This window comes from Rhipicephalus sanguineus, chromosome 4 (genome assembly GCF_013339695.2).
Source record: "Rhipicephalus sanguineus isolate Rsan-2018 chromosome 4, BIME_Rsan_1.4, whole genome shotgun sequence".
NCBI lineage: Eukaryota > Metazoa > Arthropoda > Arachnida > Ixodida > Ixodidae > Rhipicephalus > Rhipicephalus sanguineus.
Genome location: NC_051179.1, coordinates 158014679 through 158033037, shown reverse-complemented (window position 1 = coordinate 158033037; position 18359 = coordinate 158014679). Strand labels below are relative to the sequence as shown.

The 18359-nt window shown below is 48.4% G+C and overlaps 1 pseudogene; it reads right to left on the bottom strand.

The window, feature by feature from the left end:
* Nucleotides 1–1302: 1302 nt before the first annotated feature.
* On the bottom strand, nucleotides 1303–3217 carry LOC119391784 (zinc finger MYM-type protein 1-like; annotated as a pseudogene).
* Nucleotides 3218–18359: the final 15142 nt, after the last annotated feature.

Sequence of the window (18359 nt, the reverse complement as noted above, 5' to 3'; positions counted from 1 at the left end):
TAGGGTCTGCTGTGCCAGGTGTTTTTATGCATACAAGTGATGTGTTTGCAGTATGCTTTTTAATAAAAATGCTGTTGATCTGCTTTATGTGCAAGTCTATGCCTCAGTCAGATCGTCACGAAAAGCTGCACAAGTCTTATTAAAAGGCTTATATGCATTATTTCTGATGCTGTGTACCAATGCAGTCAACATTAAAGATGTTGACCTTGCTGGGGATGCTATGGGTGTTGTTGAATGGGCTGCTGCTGGGGATCTTGTGCCCTGTGCTATTATGTTGTCCCTCATCCAACTGTTACCAGTGAGACTGACCCATATTTGCCTTGGGGTACGTATTAGTGAACGCAACAGCACAGTAAAGCAAGTGAAGAATGGTGCATATAATTGGTGCTCTGATTCTTTTCTTGAATAGAGTACAACCTCTAAAGCATGGAAAAAGCTGAAGTATGACAAGCGATACACCAACAAAAACCAGCTCATACTTCTCCATTTTCAATGCTTCAGAAGCTGTGCTCCTAACCTATGCACCATGCTTTACTTTCTTTACTGTGCTATTGCGTTCACAAATATGTGCCCTCAAAGCAACTAAAAGACCTTCTTACTGGTAAAGTTTCCATGGGTGACAACATATTACCTCAAGACACAACATCCTCAGCAAGAGCCCATTCAACATATTTAATGTAAGTTGCATTGGTGTGCAGTCATCATAAATGTATGACAACTGCTTCCATGTGCACCAAATTAGCCAAATATGCATGATAAAGGCACTGTATATTAACTTGAATAGTCATAACTGTTAATTTAAATATTAGGCTTGTTAATGTGGAACTGAATGATGCATGTAAGTCTTTTATTAACCCGTATGTGCCCAGTGTCCTACATATAGGACGCTTCTTTGATGCACTCCCCAGTACATCGCTATTTCTTTAGCTGATGAGTAGCGCCACCTACAGCACATCAAGCAGGCCTCATTGAGGCCTGCTGATGCGCCGTAGGCAGCGCTAGTCATCAGCTAAAGAAATAGCGATGTTAGAGTGCATCAAAGAAGCGTCCTATATGTAGGACACTGGGCATATATGGGTTAATTAAGGCTTCGAAAATTCCGGATTTATCACGGATGTCCGCATTTAAAATCCGACAGGTGTCCCGTGGACGTTCATGTCCAAATTATTGAGTCCGGCGGACGTCTGAATATCCGTGAAAGACGTGTCCAGGACGTCCAGTTTAACGCCTTTTTGTTTGCGCGGGACGGTCCGTCAGATATCCGCCGTACGTCATCGGGATGTGTACGGATGTCCACTGGACTCACGAACATCCGGCACTGAACATCCATCGGATGTACTGGGGATTGTTTGTGGTCCATTGGGAAGCATCAACGAGAGCCAGATGCAGACAGTGAGCGTAACAATGGACGTATAATATTTTGTTGTTTTGCTCCTTGCATTTAGCTTGCACCCCTGAAATGTGCCCTGACATGGCAGCAGCGCCATCAAAGCAAACAGAGTTCACTGATGTCCACGTGATCTTGAGAACACCGAGAACACGCTGCAGTGCCGAGAATATTGAGCCACTGTCAACACTAAGAAGTCGCTCTAGTGCAGTGAACACTTCTACGGGCCAGTTATTTTCCTCACTGAAGTACCTTATCACGACAGCTCAGCTGCTCGTGGTGCCCGCAGTCACTAGTCTCATCGCATATGAGAGACACAGTTTTGCCTTCCAGGCATTGAGTATAATTGATTGCATCATCGCAGCGTCATCGCAGAACTCAATGAGATCGTTCTGCGTTCTATTGCTGGTGTACAAACCATTTTTTTTGGCCCAGAATCAAGGTGAGTTTGCAAGACAGGGTCATATTGCTTAAAGAGATTTACGATCTCTAAGAACAAACCTTTTTCTGTGCTTTCCTTGCTTTCTTTATGGCCTCTAAAGGGCCTGCCACCCTTCGCGAGTAGAATTACAACGTCAACAATACGCTGTAAAAATTCTCGGTTTCGTTTTTCTTCCATCAATACGGCACGCTTCTCGTGATTCTCATCTAGCAATTCACCTACAGGCTTACATTTTTCTGCAAGAGTCCCAGCACAGGATGCTACTTAGGTGACTTTCGGACTTTTCATGAAACCTGAACTTCTCTACGGCTTTCTTCCATCTGTTGAAGCCAATGGAGATGAATGATGGATCTGAATGACCCTTCCACGCTGGACTATGCTGCGGAAAAGCGCGACAGTATACAAGCAAAATGCAGCGTCTTTCTCGATGCTATATTCAAGCCAGTTAAACTCGTCGTACCAGCGTGCGCAAAACCTTCGCGTTTCGTTTGCCGTCTGTTTGTGCGGGTAGCAATCCAAACGAGGCTGAATAGGACCACGCATAAGCCTGGTGCTCCTGTCAGTGTCATGGTCGACGGACGGCAACGGCCGCGAAGGGTCATCATCACTCGGTGCGCAGCTAACAGTCTTCGCAGTAGAGCACTGTTCTTCGTCACAACTGAGTTCAGTCGGGCAGTTGTCGTCTCCTTGGCACGAAGGTGATACTGGAACTGTGATGCCCTCGAGGTGTTGTTCTTCGTCGCAACTGAGTTCACTCGGGCAGTTGTCGTCTCCTTGGCAGGAAGGTGATACTCATAGGCGTGCGCACAGGGGGGGCAGGGGGGCGCCCCCTCCCCCTATTCACCTAAGAGGGGGGGGGGGGCGCAAAGTGAGCCCCACACATTGACATAATAGGGAGGGGGCGCAATGTCAGCGCCATACATTGACATAATTGGGAGGAGGGAGGGCGCTGCGACAAACCTTCGACCCACCTGAAGGGGAACCCTGCGCACGCCTATGGTGATACTCGAACTGGGATGCCCTCGAGGTGCTGTTCTTCGTTGCAACTGAGTTCAGTCGGGCAGTTGTCTTCTCCTTTGCAGGAAGGTGATATTTGAAGCGGGATGCCCTCGAGGTGCTGATTTTCGGCCACCCGGCGGGTTGGTTCACTGCCACTCTCACATTCATGATGCTCTGAAAGGAATTTTGGTCTTCAGCTCACGCTACGAAAATAACTAAGTTGGACGTTAAAGAGCCTATTCTGTAATTTTAAACGCACGCATGAAAATGAAGAGCTTACCTGTAGAAAGGAGCCAAGCTCGTAGCCTGTCTCCTTGCGCTCTCTCTTCAGCCAACTTGTTTCGTCGGCAGTGCCGAAACTGAGCTCCAGAAGGGTTGCTCAGGGCCATCGCATCGCTTTCTGCACAGGAAATTTGGAAATCTTATGAGCTGCGGCAGGCAAGTACCCAGGAATATTTTTTTTTAGGAGAGAGGAGCGGGGAGCAACTTATGGTAACATTTCTATGCGAATCAAGGGGGGGGGGGTGCTCTGTTATCAGTAATGACGTGAATAACGCCATTAAAGACGTGTATACCTGCAAAGCAAGGTGAAACGAAGTGTAACCCACAGGTGCGCCCTCTACACTATATACCCCCTATATATACCTAGACTTTCGGAAAGGAGGAACCGGGTCAAAGGGACTCCCAAAGAAATAAGCACACGAAGGGCGCTGCCAAGAACAAGTAAAGAACAAGCGAGAGAGAAGAGTAAATATTCCTCTGGGCGTTTTATTTAATTAGGTCTGGAAGCATGATGTAGAAAGATATATTTGCCGAATTATCACGGTTGTTTCGAATCTGTTTACTGCGCTGCCAAGTTCTTTGCCAAAACCGACCTACAAGCGTGTCAAACAATGGCACGCTGGCCTCGAGCTCTTTCGAAGCACCCGGATAAGGACGACGAGTGGTCAGAGAGCACGCGAGAGGCGAGCCTTGTTTAATGCGTTTGCAGGATGTGGTTTCGTGATCACTGCGGCACCATGGTTGTCGTTTGCCTGGCGTGCGGCCTGAAATTGCATGCGCTGCAGCGGTGACAAGAAGGCAATTTTTGAAAATCTAGAAATTCATTTGCATGTCGTGCTAGTTGTAAGGCAAGGTAACTTCGGCAACGATCGCTAGTGTCAAGCACATAAATGCAGCAAGAGGCGCACATCGCGTGCGTGCTGCTCGCAGTGCTTGCCATCGGTGGTCTGCCGCTCTGCGCTTACATCCCTGCGGTCGCTGTTCGAACTATACAGGCTCATTGACTTCCACAGCACATACGATGTAACTATAGTTAGGCGGGGAAACTTTGAGGCCCATGTGTATATGCTTTACACCAACGTTACTAGAACAAACTCAGTTTAAAAGCTCCGCCGGAGAGGCGGTCCGCGTGGCGGTCGTGAGAACTAGTGGCGCTGCAGTCACGTCTAGCTTAAGGTCCCTCCATAATTTTTAAGGTAGGATGGATGGATGGATGCTATGAGCGTCCCCTTTATAACGGGGCGGTGACATGTCTGCCACCATGCTCGAAGAAAAAGGAAAAACTTCCTTGTTTCATGCTGGCCTAATACCTTGTCTACATTGATTAAATCTATCTTATTATACCAAAAAATATTTATAAATTCACGGTCTATCTCTCTGCCTCTTAAGGCAGAATGACCTTATTCCCCCCCCCCCATTAATTATTTTTGTACTTTATCTCTACTCTTCTGCCACCAATACTCTAACCGTCTCTTACTTATTTCTATCGCGGACGTGTTCAGCTTTCCATTGTTGTCCCTAAAACCCAAGGCTTCCTGTAGACTCGTGCCCACACGTATACCTGGGTGAATATCGCCACATTCAATCAGTACATGTTCCATCGTTTCCCTAGTTCCCCCGCAGCATGTACAGTGTTCGTCTTCGTTACTGAATCTCGCTTTATAGCTTCGCGTTCTAAGGCAGCCCGACCTTGCTTCAAACAGTAAAGCGCTTCCCCTTGAATTATCATAAAACCTTTCCCTCCTTATTTCGTTTTTTCCCTTTCGGTAGTTACTCAGAGCCGGCTTCTTTCCCATCGCTGTCATCCAATAAGTCCTCTCCGCCTCCCTGACCTTCCGCTTAATGCTCCCTGTTGCCATATCGCCCGCACTGCTAGCCGTATATTTACTGGTGAGCCTCCTAGTTCTCTTTCTCCACTGCGTGTCAACGCTTTTTCTATACAAATACCTGAAAACCTTGTCTGCCCATCTACTCTTCTTCATTTTCCTCAGCCTCTCTTCGAATCTCATTTTGCTCTGAGCTTCCCTCACTTCAAAGCCTGTCCATCCCATATCACCCTTTACAGCCTCAATTGTCGTCTTCCCGTGAGCGCCCAACGCGAGGCGGCCCACCGTCCTTTGATTTACATCCAATCCTGATTGTACCTCTGACTTCATGCAAACCACTGAGTTCCCAAATGTAAGCCCCGGGACCATCACACCCTTCCACAGCCCTCGAAGCACCTCGTACCTATTGTATCCCCATAAAGCTCTGTGCTTCATAATTGCAGCATTCCTCTTTCCCTTTGCTACCACTGCTTTCTCTTGTACCTCCATATGTCTATCCCCCTCATTTACCCATACTCCGAGGTACTTGTACTCGCTTACCCTCGGTATTTTTTGGCCCTGTATGAAGACCGCATGGTCTTCGTGATCATTGAATACCATCAATCCACATTTGGTTGCACTAAATCCTAGTCCTAGAGCCTCACATTCCCTTCCGCATATATCTGCCAGTCGCTGTATATCATCTTGACTGTCCGCAAATAAGACAATATCATCAGCATAAAATAGACCTGGAAGCTTCTGCTCAACCATCGTGCCGACCTGTTTGTGTGACAAATTAAATCCAATGTTGCTACCTTCTAGCGCTTTTTCCATCCTCACCATGTACAGCATGAATAACAGCGGGGACAAAGGACATCCCTGTCTCAGCCCCTTGCTAATTTCAACGCTGTCCTTGCTACTTATTCCTTCCCATTCTATACAAACTGTATTTTCTCGGTACATTTCCCTCAAAAGCTGTATACAGTCGTCCCCTATGCCCACTTCTTTCAATATATCCCACAAAATTTCCTGATTAACGTTGTCATACGCTCCGGTGATATCTAGATAAGCTATGTATAAGGGCCTCTTTTCTATTTTCGATATTTCTATACACTGGGTAAGAACAAACAGATTATCGTCTAACCGCCTGTCGATTCGAAATCCATTCTGAAGTTCTCCCAAAATATCATTTTGTTGTACCCACGCTTCTATTTTTAATTTTACTGCCTGCATCGCCAACCTGTATAGCACCGATGTAATGGTTAGCGGTCTATACGAGCGAATGTTATCCTTTTCTCCCCTGCCTTTATAGATTAAGTTCATTCTACTTTTTCGCCAACTGTCTGGTATTTCCCGCTCCTGTAAGCACTTTTCTACGGCTTTGAGCAGTGCTTCTTTAGTGTTATGTCCGAGTTCGTTAATGAGGCTGACGGGAACCCCATCTAAGCCCGGAGTAGTGCGCTTAGGAATTTTTCCTTCGGCCTTCTTCCAATTTAAATTCTCTAGTACTACACCTTCGTCAGTTGCACTCCTTTGCGTACTATTACCTACCGTGGGAATCCCCTGGGTGACCTTTTTAAACGAATCGGCTGTTATCTTTCGGATGTAACCTAGCGCTTTATGCCCTTCCAATTGATTTCCTCCTTCATCTACCAAACGTTGTTGCATTGTGCCTACCTAGCGCTTTTAGGTGGCTCCAAAATATCCTAGGCGCGGCCTTCTTCTTTTCGCGAATCTCTGTCATCCAGCGTTCACTTTCACCTTTAATTTTTGCCTCGACTAATTTCTGCACGATGGATTTTTGCTCTAAATATATTTCCCATATTTGGTTGACTTCGTCCTGTGGCCGCTTCTCTTTTTTTGCCTGTCTGTGCTCCCGCGATGCCTCACGTCGCTTCTCGATCGCCTCCCGGATTTCTTTGTTCCACCAACTTTTTGGCTTTCTCTTTCCTTTCCAACAAATAGTTTTCTTCTCTTTTTCCATTTCTTTTGTGATTATATGTAGCAGCTCACTATACTTCCAGTCTTTGCCTGGCAGTTCGTCTACTTTTTCTTCGACTCTTGCGGCTACATTCGTTATTTGTTTGTCATTTAGATACAAGCTGCCAAATTTTGATTCTATGTTCTTATTTTCAGTTTTATATCCCATTTCTAATATTATGCGTTTATGATCACTACCCAAGCTGTTAATGCCTTCCTCGTCTATTCTCATCTCTCTAAGTTTGTCATATATTCCTTCTGTCATGAGACAATAATCAATGCTCGATTGCCTGTTCCGACTTCCCACGTGATCTGCCCCTCACACTTCGGCCCCACGTTAACTATCTCAAGACTATGTTGCTCGCAGAGATCTACCAATAACTTGCCATTGGTGTCTGAATATCCGTCAAGGTCACGAATGTGAGCGTTCATGTCCCCTAGAAGGATTATTTCGGCATCATGACCAAATTCTTTAATATCGGTGCTTATGCATTTCACTATCTCCAGATTCTTTTCTCTGCAGTTATTCCCCGTCCACAAGTATGCTACACCTAGCCACGTTTTCTTTCCACCTACTGTGCCCGAAACCCAAAGGTGCTCTGAACACGTCTGCTTCACTCTATCCCATTTTGTTCTGCTATGAATTAGCATTCCAACACCCCCACCTCTCCTTTCTGATGTGATCCTGTTACATCCTTCCCAAATATAATTGTCAATATGTGGTGGCTCTTCCAAGTCTCTAAGGTGTGTTTCTGTAACCGCATAAACACCTATCTGTTCCTTGTTTAACTGTCCCTCAATCTCTAACCATTTTTCCTTTTAGCGTAGCGACATCTGCCGCGCGCGCCACCTAGAAAGTTCCTGTAGCAGACGACGCCCAGGTTAAAGCACGGCATTCAGCTGGTGGAAAAATATCTGCACATGCTAGGAAATAAAAGCTACTGATGCCTGACTGTAATGAAGGCCGAAATAAGTCCCCAAAATGCTAAAGCTGTGCCTTTATTTCAAATAAACATTGAAAAAGAGAGCGGAAAAAATGTTTCATCGCCTACATTTGGCATGTTTACATCTCGTTTATTCGCGCTCGTATTACATTGCATTTGGAAACGACTTTCTCAACATGTTGTAAAACGAAGTTAACAACGCGCGCAGAGATAGAAAAGTCTAACAGTAGAACTCACTGCCGAAATTTATGAACTTTTATCGCTATAACAATAATAATAATTGCTGGGGTTTTACGTGCCAAAACCACGATATGAGTAAGAGGCACGCCGTAGTGGACTGCTCCTGTAATTTCGCGACTACCTGGGATTCTATTACGTGCACTGAATACGCGCCGTACACGAGCCTCTAGCATTTTCGCCTCCATCGAAAATGCGACCGCCGAGGCCGGGATCGAACCGCGTCTTTCCGGTCAGCAGCCGAGCACCGTAACCGCAGTAACTGTCATACCACGGCGGCGGACAAATTTTGATCGCGTGCAACACAATGCGGATATCTGTCGGCGAGTTAGTGCGCTTCCCTCGATTTATTTACTTGCATGCTAGGTTCGTACTGCATGACCTACGTCAGCGGGTTCATAAAGCACTAGAATGAATAATCTCGACAAATGTGGGCCATCAAAACCAGCGCGCACGAATAAAATGCTATTGCAGCTCGGCACATGCACGCGTATGCTTTTTCTTGCGCCTTTGTGTCGCGTTACTTACCTCGCATAGTCGTGCAGTGGCCGACGGTTCGAAGTCTTTCCGTCCAATTCTGTGCAACCACACTTTTCTTCTGGTTAGGTTCTGTTTGCCCCGCGGGATGCAAAATAACTTCTTGCCGTCTTCCGTCCGGCACCCAAACGCGCAGCAACAAGGCATATCGGACTTTCCAGAACGAAATCACCGCACAACGTGCATAGCGGAACAGGCGAAGCGAGCGCTCTCCTCCCGGGGCGCGGGAACCTTCATGGCGGGGCAAGGTCACGTGTCACAGATCAGCCTATCGCGGGCGCCGTCGGCTTCATGAAAGCTTTTCGATACTTTTGAATTTATTGAGGGACTTTAGTCTAGCTCCCGCGGCTGGCGCTTGTTGTGATCGGCGCCGCCGATGTTCGAGCGCGTGTGGGTTACAGCATCGTCTGCGCTTTGTTAGCTTCACGACACTTCTTCGGACCTCCAAAAGACCCTACCCCATTCAAGCTTTGCATCGCAAAGATAGAAAGCTTACTGCGAAATGCAAGGTATTTGACGTTCATTTTGAGAGTGACGACATTGTAAAGCACTGTCGTCGTGTCGTTGCGGGACAAGACGTTTTGATCGCACGTGGAAAGTGGGAACTCGCGCCCGGTGCCGTGCCGCGCTTGTTCCCAGCACTTCTACCCCACTTTTCAAAGCCAAAATGTTCGGGACCGAGGCGCAAATCCCCCCAAAACGCACGGCGTCCCGCGAAAGTCCAGTGCCCAGTTTGGAGCCGCCAGAAATAGAACAGCAAAACGAAAGGCAGGCAGAGTTGCATCACACTAACATTCGATCAGTTGTCAGCTGTCGCTATGCCTTCAAAGCAGTGGATTTTCGAGAGATTTTACGACGAGGCATTGAACAAGATGTGCGGAATGTTTTACACTCGCCGGCTCGGGAACGGGCTGCTCAGCGCAAAAATTTGACACGGTACACATAGAAAAGACGAGGACCAGTGCTGGTCCTCGTCTTTTCTATGTGTACCGTGTCGAATTTTTTGCGCTGAGCAGTTTAATAATGGAATACCAACTAGCCCAATCCCACACCTTGCTTCGGGAACGGAGACTTACTTGTGCAAACGATAATTGTAGTTGCGTAGTGAACGGCTACAGCACGAAACGCAAACGGCTGTCGCACAGTGTAAAGTCCTGCGGGCATGGAACATCTGCTCGGTGAAGTTGAAAAACGGAAGTTGAATACTGACGACTCTTCTAGCGACAGAGTACGCGCGAATAACTGCTCGGTGCTCACATCACGGCCGATCTGTTCGAATTGTTTAAGGCACCGTAGAAGGATGCGACGTAGAAAGATGAGACACCGAAAATACAACTATCCGCTGAAAAAATTGCTCAGAGACGACATCTATTCGATGTAATCGCACACTGAGATTTCATTTACCGAGTTGTCGTAAAATTTTCCGATTTTGGGTGTATCCCTTTAACCGTCGCGAAAACGTGTCTTGTAAACATTGCAAAGCATCGGTGATGTTTTTCGAGAAAGTTTTTTCAATAAATTGTAGAAACATGAGTACTGTTTTTCTAGAACGTTTTTGTATCTCGAGTACGCTTCTTTGTGCACTATAAAGCCTTTTACAAACGTGTTGGGTTGTTCTTGGTCTAGATAAGACGGCAGCGGCTAAAATTGTGGTGGTAGTTATAAAAATTATTCTGAAAACCCACATTCGCTTAGAAACTCCTATGCTTGGAAGTTAAGCGCAATGTAGACAGCTCAAATATTGTCACAGGGTCGTGACGTCGACGAAGGCAGCAGTCAGCAGGTCCGAGATAAAACTCTTTATTTGGCCGAACTTGTGGCCGGGAAACTGAAAGTCAAACTACAGCAATACAATGATAGCGGCGAACAGAGCGTCGACCGTCGATCAACTGAAGCAGTCAAGGGCGTCGGCTTTTATACAGGCGCTATCGAACTTTCCAGTGATATCGCTGGTGGCGGCGTTATCTCTCGACAAAGCTGGAACATTCGTGTGCAGCGCGCAATCTTACCAAAACGATCTATTACAATCGCGAAGCTTCTCGAACAGTGCTTCGCGGACAGCGTCGAGCGTTGATAACCGTCCTTGCTGGTCAAACCCGAATACAACAAAATAAAACAAGAAGTGGGCGTGGCAATATAGACCGAACATCGATTCTTAGCCAATCAATGAACAACGCACGCGGGCCAATGCATACAGACGACCGTATGCATATCCACCTAAGTATCCACCTAACTTGTACAATAAGAAAGTTACCGGTGTTACGAGCGGCGACGTTGGCCGACGCGGACTCGTGGGGTAGCGTGGAGCTGAGCGGCAACAGTCGTACCGCAGGTCCAGGGACGTCCGGAACAGCAGGAAGCCGAGGCAGAGACCGACGTTGAGGAAAACTTAACAGAGGTTTATTTACAGCATCATAGAGGACAGGATCGTCAGAACGACATCTAGTCCGATCGATCCGTGCCGAGCAGACGCTCTGCTGCTCCTTAAATACGCTTCAATACAAAGACAGGGAAACTCCTTATGCGGCAAATGTCCAATCACAAACGTGCATGCCTTTGAAGCTGCACAACTATAGCTCCTTATGCGGCAAATGTCCAATCACAAACGTGCATGCCTTTGGAGCTGCATAACTATAGCTCCTTATGCGGCAAATGTCCAATCACAAACGTGCATGCCTTTGAAGCTGCACAACTATAGCTCCTTATGCGGCAAATGTCCAATCACAAACGTGCATGCCTTTGGAGCTGCATAACTATAGCTCCTTATGCGGCAAATGTCCAATCACAAACGTGCATGCCCTTGGAGGGTCCGTCTCTTCGGCACATAGGTCACCGCCCCCAGGATGGCACTCCCGAGACCACTGTCCTCTCACTCTTCACGTCCGACCAGTTCGGAAGGGGGGGGGGGACAATGCCACCTCGGGGAACTGGTAATCCTTTTACGAACAAAGGCACCAGCCTTAGCCAAAAGCACACTCGATGCAAATACGCGACCCACGGAGGGGTCCCGCGTGTAGCAGCCAGCTCCCCACCGAAGCGCTCAGTTCAGGGAAAGACAGCAGGTGTAGGTAAATCCATTCTCAGAAATGAGGGGGGGGGGAGTCCAAGTAGCAGGAAAACTCGTTTGGAGACAGCTGGCCCAGGACCCTCGCATTTGCTTTGTAACAGCTTCCCCGGCGGCAGGCTGAGACCTCGACGTACAAAGGTCAACCACCTTTGTGGGGAGAGGTCGATGAAGACAATGCTGGTATGCCGAAGTCGTGCACACCCCAATGCTGCTCTGCTGCATTCCTCTGCCACCTCCGGTGATCTCGAACATCTGGTAGCGTCGTCCAAATTCGGAGAAAAAACTTCTTGCTCTGCTGGCCAACATTCCTTCTCGAAAGACAGCACCTGTGTCAACCACGCGAGAACCACAACCGCCAAGCAGGCAAGCGCCCGTACTCTCTCCCTGAGACCCACCAGGCTTTTACTCCAAACAAAATGACCTGTTCTCAATTACAATAGCAGCAGCAATTCCAACAACCAAACCTGAAATTGGCTGCTCAAATCCACAAACACATGTCGTGATGAAGCACGACCACATCAACAACAAAAAAAAAGGCAATTGTAAACCTGTCACATAAAAAAAATGAACCTAAATACCAAGCCAGAGTACCCAATGCCATCAAGTTCCCTGAATCGCACACAACCCTAGCCTCCGGCTAAAGCCTTTTTACTCATTGCACTTGGCAAATGAGTACTACATTAAGAAAACAAAGCGCTTCAAACTTAATACGAAATAAAACTGAAAATCAAACTCACGCGCTTAACACAAAATGAAATAAACTGAAAATCAAACTCACGCGTTTAACACAAAACAAGGAGAAACTAAGATTACACTGACGCGCATACTAACACGTAACGAAAAACAAATCAGTAGTACGTTAAACAGAGGCTTTTAACATTCCGCCTTCATCTCTGTAAACCACTACGAACAGCTCTCCTCTACTCGAGCGCTAAAAGCTATGTTTCCAGCTGTCGAAACAAAACTACTTAAAACGGAGGCTTTCAACTCAGCCTACATCTCCGTAAAACAATTTACAGCTCTTTACACTATAGCGTTAACGGTTATGTTTCTAGCTATAAAAAAAAACAAATAACCAAACAAACGTCTCAATGTCCGCTACAATGAGGAGGAAAGTGACAAATTACAAAATTTCACTCCTCAATTCGTTAGTACACATTAACACACTAGCGGTTATCCCAGGGTGTCTCCAAACGCACCCTTTTAGACGAACTCTGGGGAGGCGCGCATGCCACAGATTTCGAGGGGTCCGGTCTCGACAAATGAACAAAGAACGAACCTGTCCGACGCGCTCAGTAGCGGCGACCTTTGACCCGCGGCCTCTCGATTCTGACAAAGGGCATCGCTTGCCCATTGTGCCCCTCCGGGTTAAGCCGTCAGCCTTTTGCCACGGTGGGGGACAGCCTTTGTCACGATTCCGGCGTACGCGACATCTCGCTGCGCTCCTGCCTCGACTGGGCCGTGAAAAGGATAAGACCAGGCGAAGATTTCGGCATCGGAATTTCACTGAAATTCTTTTCTTCGCGACGCGCCTCACGTCCGATCTAGATTTCCGCGGGACTCTCAACTTGGAACTTGTCCTGGCACGCCGTTTTGGGATTTCAGGCCTAGCCTTTATCTTGGCGTCTCGAAGAATGCGGCCGTCGCATTTGGCTAGCGCTTTAGCACGCTTACCGCCACTGGTCTCTTTTGCGTTCGCCTTTCGTTTGCGTCGGCGCCTTTTCCTCACCGAACGGCTCGCAGCGCTCATAGTCTCGGCACTAGTACTCTCAAGTGCGCTGCCTTCGACATTCGCTGCCAACACTTTAGGCGGCTGAACTGACTTGTCCTCTGGGCCGTTACTAGGTATCTCTGAGTCTGACCTAACGGTAGTCCCGACACTCTCTAAGTCAGCCAGCTCGCCCTGAGATGTCTCTTCAGCTTCGGGCGTTCTATCGCTTTCGTGGATAGCCCCTTTTCTCTGGCCTTCGAAGTCGGCCTCCTGCTCTTCGCGCCTTTGACACTCTTCAATCTCACTCGCCTTGCGTAGCGCCTCTGTCTCTCGCGCCACACGAAGCGCTTCTTGTTCTCGCGCTTCCTCATCTAGCGCTTTTCGACGCGATTCATCCTCACGCGCCTTGCGGAGCGCCTCGGCCTCTTGCGCCACGCGAAGTGCTTCTTCCTCTTTCGTCTTGCGAAACGCCTCGTCCTCACGTGCTTTGAGACGGGCCTCAATTTCTAGCGCATTGCTACGCGCTTCTTTCTCATGCGCTTTGCGTAGCACCTCAGTCTCTCGCGCCACGCGAAGTGCTTCTTGCTCTCGCGCTCTGTGACGCGCTTCCTCCTCTATCGCCCTAGCGTCCTCAAGCGTCTCACGACGGGCCTCGGCCTCTAGCGCCTCGCGACGGGTCTCAGCTTCAAGTGCTTTACGGCGCGCGTCATCCTCCAGCGCTTCAGCGCTGTCTTTGTTGCCTCGGCTTTCGCAGTCAGCAGGACCTGAAATACCTAAGTGGCGCAACAAGGCATCTTTGGCCTTATCAAAGTCTTGCGCTTCCTCCGTGGATAAGCGCTCCAAAATGCATGTAATTTGGTGCGGCAGCAACGTCACAAGCCTCTCCAACCAAAGGTCTCGGCTAACGCCAACGTCCTCGCAGACCTTTTTAAACTTAACGAGAAAAGACACAATGTCCTCGTCTATCTCGAAAATCCTGAGTTGACGTTGTGCCAGTTGCCACTTAATTGCCTGAATTTCACGATCAAGCTCCTTCATCTGGTGAGCATGTTCTCGCTCCCGAGCCTGCCTCTCGCATTCCTCCGCCTCTCGCTTTTCACGCCTTTCGCGTTCCTCTGCCTCCCGCCTTTCACGCCTTTCGCGTTCCTCTGCCTCCCGCCTTTCACGCCGTTCGCGTTCCTCTGCCTCTCGCTTTTCGCGCTTCAGCCTCTTATTTCTTTCTTCCGCTTCGCGCCTTTCTTTTCTTTCTTCAGCCTCGCGCCTAAGCCTCTCATTTCTTTCTTCCTCAATTAGCTCTAGACACTCTGAGAGCTCGTCGTCGTCTGCCTCAAGGTTCTCAATAGCCTCGATAATCTCTGGCTTTCTCATTTGTTCTCGAACATCCAAACCCAAACTTTTAGCTAACTCTAGCAAAAGCGGTTTTTTCAGTGCCTTCAGATTCATGGTTGCCGCAAGTGCTGCTAACTTCACTACTACTAAGACGCTACGTTCCTATGCACAGGTCAACGTAGAGTAGTTACCCAAAATTACCACCTTTCATGAGACAAAGCCTGGTAAAATCTCAGTGAAGAAAGTCAAGCACTCACCACACCCTGCAGCAATGATCTCGGCGGAGACGATCCCAATGCTGGCACGAGCTTGTTGCGACTTGTCGTGAGCAGAATCCCGTCGCTGCCATCCAGTTGTTACGAGTGGGTATTCGGATCCATCCCACCGCTGCAGCCAGTTGTTACGAGCGGGGACGTTGTCCGATGTGGACCCAGGGGGTAGCGTGGAGCTGAGCGGCGGGAGACGTACCGCAGGCCCAGGGACGTCCGGAACAGCAGGAAGCCGAGGCAGAGACCGACGTTGAGGAAAACTTAACAGAGGTTTATTTACAGCATCATAGAGGACAGGATCGTCAGAACGACATCTAGTCCGATCGATCCGTGCCGAGCAGACGCTCTGCTGCTCCTTAAATACGCTTCAATACAAAGACAGGGAAACTCCTTATGCGGCAAATGTCCAATCACAAACGTGCATGCCTTTGAAGCTGCACAACTATAGCTCCTTATGCGGCAAATGTCCAATCACAAACGTGCATGCCTTTGGAGCTGCATAACTATAGCTCCTTATGCGGCAAATGTCCAATCACAAACGTGCATGCCTTTGAAGCTGCACAACTATAGCTCCTTATGCGGCAAATGTCCAATCACAAACGTGCATGCCTTTGGAGCTGCATAACTATAGCTCCTTATGCGGCAAATGTCCAATCACAAACGTGCATGCCCTTGGAGGGTCCGTCTCTTCGGCACATAGGTCACCGCCCCCAGGATGGCACTCCCGAGACCACTGTCCTCTCACTCTTCACGTCCGACCAGTTCGGAAGGGGGGGGGGGACAATGCCACCTCGGGGAACTGGTAATCCTTTTACGAACAAAGGCACCAGCCTTAGCCAAAAGCACACTCGATGCAAATACGCGACCCACGGAGGGGTCCCGCGTGTAGCAGCCAGCTCCCCACCGAAGCGCTCAGTTCAGGGAAAGACAGCAGGTGTAGGTAAATCCATTCTCAGAAATGAGGGGGGGGGAGTCCAAGTAGCAGGAAAACTCGTTTGGAGACAGCTGGCCCAGGACCCTCGCATTTGCTTTGTAACACCGTGCAGTTGCCGCGAGCAACTGCGGGCCGGACCGCAGCGTTAAGCCGTGGCAGCAGACGACGCGCCGATAGTGGCGCAAGACGGAACTGCAGCGCCGCTAGTTCTCGCGACCGCCGTTCGGACCACCCTCCTCCGCTGGCGGAGATACGGAGCTTTGAAACTGAGTTTGTTCGAGTAACGTTGCTTTACACGACGGCTTGTCTAACATACAATTGATCCGCTCTGTCGGCTTTGCCAGGCCATTGGCTTGACGAAGCGGCAAATCCCTAGCACGCTTCATTTTTATGATTACTTGGTTTCAGATCTAGAGTACTGCGTTATAAATTACACGTAAAACCGGCCTAAATATTACGAGAAAAGATCCAGTGAGTGTACTTACCTTCAAGGGCCCACGGTCCACCAGCGAGTAAACGAAACGTTTCCACACGTTGTCAGCGGCGGCCGTCGATTTGCGACGCTCGACCAAGATCAGGACCGCAGCTTGTCAGCTTCAAACTAGTTCTCATAATAAGCTCACGTTAATTATTATTTTACTTTCCAAAATAATTTCGGATGGATTCACTTAATTTTGATTCATAGAAAAAACTTCTTGACGTTATCTTTGAGAACGCGGGTGGTCGAAAAGTTCTGTTTTCACAATGTTTGCTCCGCCGGCGCAGTCGCGTCTCTACAGTATAGTTTCTTTTTCGCGTACTACTGCGTGGGCTTCTCTCACTCTCGACACTTGTGATGTCGTCGGATCTGGATTGTGCACGCCACATTTCTCATCCCACTATGCGCCATGGAAACAACTCCTACGCTCGAAATGGATGTGTCCTACTTTTGCGACAACGGGATGAACCGAAAGATCTACCCGTGTTCTCGCTGCATTTCCATGCATAACAAAACCAACGGAAACTCAAGCAAGTCGTGTAATGCACCTTTGAAAACACAGATTTCCCGATGTGCTTTTCCGTCAGCCTTTTTAGTAGGTTTTATGTCCACGTAAGGGAAACAAACGAATAACAAGATAGTTTCAACGTTGTAAGATAATAAAACCGTAATGTATGGAATTACATTGTATATACTCCGGAAGTTGATAAAATTGGGAAAGGGATTCAGCTTTGTATTTGCCGCTAACTCACGTCGGCTTGTTAAATGTCTACGGGGGTGGCCCGAACATGGAGCCCCTCACGTCGACCGGACACGATAGGCTCCATGTCCGGGCGATGCAGGCGATGTAGACTGTCACATGAAGCTATCACAGGTAGACGATACGCCGAGACGCAGAGAAGGATTGCAGTTATCGTACAAGTACCTTACGTGCAATGACGCTTGAAGCGATCATCTCCTAAACCCTACGACAAAAAAAAAAGAGTACGTGTTAATCTTTACCGCGCGTCCTGACTTGCACATGACTCTCTTTAAAGACACACGTTAACTCTCTCTTGGGTCTTGCGACTCTCCGACGAGAGAGTTCACGTGTGCCTTTAAAGAGAGCCATATAGGTGGCAAAGCAGGACTTGCTAAAAAGGCAAGAGTAAAAAAACTATTTTACTGATATAGCAAGATTGTTGCGACACAACATCAGTACTATCCATACCATGAAGTATAAAATAGTGAAAGCATCCACCGCTGATATTAGTGGCATCTGGGCTGTGAGAGCGCTACCGACTGTTGAGTTCGTTCATTCCAGACTAGTCACGATAAATGTTAGGGCCGTGGCTGGGGCGCCTAGATTGCGCTCTAACGCGATGGCGTTAGAGCGCAACCAGTCTGTGTCAAAATAAGAATGAAACCACCGCTTTCTTTACTCCTTTATTTCAGGAAAAAATGTCACAGTTTCGCCGCAACGGCGAAGCAATGAATGCGATAGCAATAAATTAGAATGTAATGCGAAGAACGGAAAGCAGCTCGAAATTGCCAGCGCTTCGCTCGAGCCCAAAGGACGCACGAAAAGAACGCACACAGGACGAGTGCGAACTATCATGCGTCACAGCTCGACACTTGAAGCGCACTGCTCAAACATAAAGCAGGATGCACGAAACGAACGAGCAGGCAGGTACACACAGGACGAGCGCGAACTAATTGTCACAGTTGTTACTTATTTCTGTTTGAACAGCGCGCTCCTTTCGCAAACGCGACCACTGCAGCGAGCGAAGTGACCTTCGTACGCTCTGTGACTTCAGCGCGGACATCGTGGGGAAAGCACAAGACATACAACCCCCCGCTCCACCCCCCCCCTGCCACCCCCTTCTTTCCTCGAGATAGGCGCACGAAGGCGACCACGCCCTGTAGGGCGAAGAGCAACGGCGTTCGCAGGAGCGGGGCGACGATCTTTAAAGCGCGCC